This window comes from Alexandromys fortis, unplaced genomic scaffold (genome assembly GCF_014885135.2).
Source record: "Alexandromys fortis isolate MF-2015 unplaced genomic scaffold, M_Fortis_MF-2015_v1.1 scaffold_317, whole genome shotgun sequence".
In the NCBI taxonomy this organism is placed as follows: Eukaryota; Metazoa; Chordata; class Mammalia; order Rodentia; family Cricetidae; genus Alexandromys; species Alexandromys fortis.
This window is the reverse complement of record NW_026068201.1, coordinates 441,748-444,701: the sequence shown is the minus strand read 5'-3', so window position 1 is coordinate 444,701 and position 2,954 is coordinate 441,748.

The following is a 2,954-nucleotide window of genomic DNA, read 5'->3' as shown; positions in this document are numbered from 1 at the left end:
CCAATTATGAGTGAGTACATCCCATGTTCATATTTTTGGGTCTGGGTTACCTCAATCAGGATAGTGTTTTCTATTTCCATCTATTTGCATGCAAAAGTCAAGAAGTCATTGTTTTTTTACTGCTGAGTAGTATTCTAAAGTGTATATATTCCACACTTTCTTCATCCATTCTTCCATTGAAGGACATCTCGGTTGTTTCCAGGTTCTGGCTATTACAAATAATACTGCTATGAACATAGTTGAACAAATGCTTTTGTCATATGATAGGGCATCTCTTGGGTATATTCCCAAGAGTGGTATTGCTGGGTCCAGGGCTAGGTTGATCCCGAATTTCCTGAAAAACCGCCAAACTGATTTCCAAAGTGGTTGCACAAGTTTGCATTCCCACCAGCAATGGATGAGGGTAGCCCATCCTCCACAACCTCTCCAGCAAACGCTATCATTGGTGTTTTTCATTTTAGCCATTCTGACAGGTGTAAGTTGGTATCTTAAAGTTGTTTTGATTTGCATTTCCCTGATCGCTAAGGAGGTTGAGCATGACCTTGAGTGTCTTTTAGCCATTTGAACTTCTTCAGTTGAGAATTCTCTGTTCAGTACAGTGCCCCATTTTTAATTGGGCTAATTAGCATTTTAAAGTCTAGTTTCCTGAGTTCTTTATATATTTTGGAGATAAGACCTTTGTCTGTTGCGGGGTTGGTGAAGATCTTCTCCTAGTCCGTGGGATGCCTTTTTGTCTTAGTGACAGGGTCCTTTGCTTTACAGAAGCTTCTCAGTCTCAGGAGGTCCCATTTATTCAATGAGGCCCTTAATGTCTGTGCTGCTGGGGTTATACATAGGAAGCGATCTCCCGTGCCCATCTGTTGTAGGGTACTTCCCACTTTCTCTTCTATCAGGTTCAGTGTATTTGGACTGATATTGAGGTCTTTGATTCATTTGGACTTGAGTTTTGTGCATGGTGATAGATATGGGTCTATTTTCATTCTACTACAGGTTGACATCCAGTTGTGCCAGCATTATTTGTTGAAGATGCTTTCTTTCTTCCATTGTATACTTTTACCTCCTTTATCGAAAATGAGGTGTTCATAGGTTTGTGGGTTAAAATCCGGGTCTTCTATACGATTCCATTGGTCTATTTCTCTGTTTTTATGCCAGTACCACACTGTTTTCATTACTGTAGCTCTGTAATAGAGTTTGAAGTCAGGGATGGTAATGCCTCCAGAAGATCCTTTATTGTATAAGATTGTTTTGGCTCTCCTGGGTTTTTTGTTTTTCCATATAAAGTTGATTATTGTCCTCTCAAGATTTGTGAAGAATTTTGATGGGACCTTGATGGGAATTGCATCGAATCTATAAATTGCCTTTGGTAGAATTGCCATTTTTACTATGTTGATCCTCCCAATCCAAGAGCAAGGGAGGTCCTTCCATTTTCTTGTATCCTCTTCAATTTCTTACTTCAATGCCTTAAAGTTCTTGTCAAATAGATCTTTCACTTCCTTGGTTAGAGTTACCCCAAGATATTTTATGCTGTTTGGGCTATCGTGAAAGGTGAAGCTTCTCTGATTTCCCCCTCTGCTTCCATATCCTTTGTGTATAAGAGGGCAACTGATTTTTTGGAGTTGATCTTGTATCCGGTCACATTACTAAAGGTGTTTATCAGCTGTAAAAGTTCTTTGGTGGAGTTTTGGGGTCACTTATGTACACTATCATATCATCTGCAAATAAGGAAAGTTTAACTTCTTCCTTTCCAATTCGAATCCCCTTGATCCCCTTATGTTGTCTTATTGCTATTGCTAGAACTTCAAGCACTATGTTGAAGAGGTATGGCGAGAGTGGGTTTCTGATTGTAGTGTTCCTGAGTTTAGTGGGATGGCTTTGAGTTTCTCTCCGTTTAATTTGATGTTAGCTGTCGGCTTGCTGTATATAGCTTTTATTATATTTAGGTATGACCCTTGTATCCCTAGTCTCTCCAAGACTTTTATCATAAAGGGATGTTGAATTTTGTCAAATGCTTTTTCAGCATCTAATGAAATGATCATATGGTTTTTTTCTTTCAGTTTATTTATATGATGGATTACATTGATAGATTTTCGTATGTTGAACCAGACCTGCATCTCTGGGATGAAGCCTACTTGATCATAATGGATAATTTTTCTAATGTGTTCTTGGATTCGGTTTGCCAGTATTTTGTTGAGGATTTTTGCATCGATGTTCATGAGTGAGATTGGCCTGTAATTCTGTTTCTTGGTTGAGTCTTTGTGTGGTTTTGGTATCAGAGTAACTGTAGCTTCATAAAAGGAATTTGGTAATGACTCTTCTGTTTCTATATTGTGAAATACATTAAGGAGTATAGGTATTAGGTCTTCTTAGAAGTTCTGGTAGAATTCCACATTGAAACCATCTGGTCCTGGGCTTTTTTTGGTAGGGAGGTTTTTGATAACAGCTTCTAATTCTTTGCGACTAACAGGTCTATTTAGATTGTTCACCTGGTTCTGGTTTAACTTTGGTATATGGTATTTATCTAAAACAGTGTCCATTTCTTTTACATTTTCCAGTTTTGTAGCATACAGCCTTTTGTAGTAAAATCTAATGATTCTCTGAATTTCCTTTGTGTCTGTGGTTATGTCTCCCTTTTCATTTTTGATCTTATTAATTTGCATATTCTCTCTCTGTTGTTTGATTAGTTTAGATAGGGGAGGTTATCAATCTTGTTGATTTTCTCCAGGAACCAGCTTTTTGTTTCATTGATTCTTTGGATTGTTTTCTGTGTTTCTATTTTGTTGATTTCAGCCCTCAGTTTGATTATTTCCAGTCTTCTATTCCTCCTAGGTGAGTCTACTTCTTTTTTTCTAGAGCTTTCAGGTGGGCTGTTAAGTCTCCAATGTGTGCTTTCTATGTTTGCTTTAAGTGGGCACTTAGTGCTATGAACTTTCCTCTTAGGACTGCTTTCATAGTGT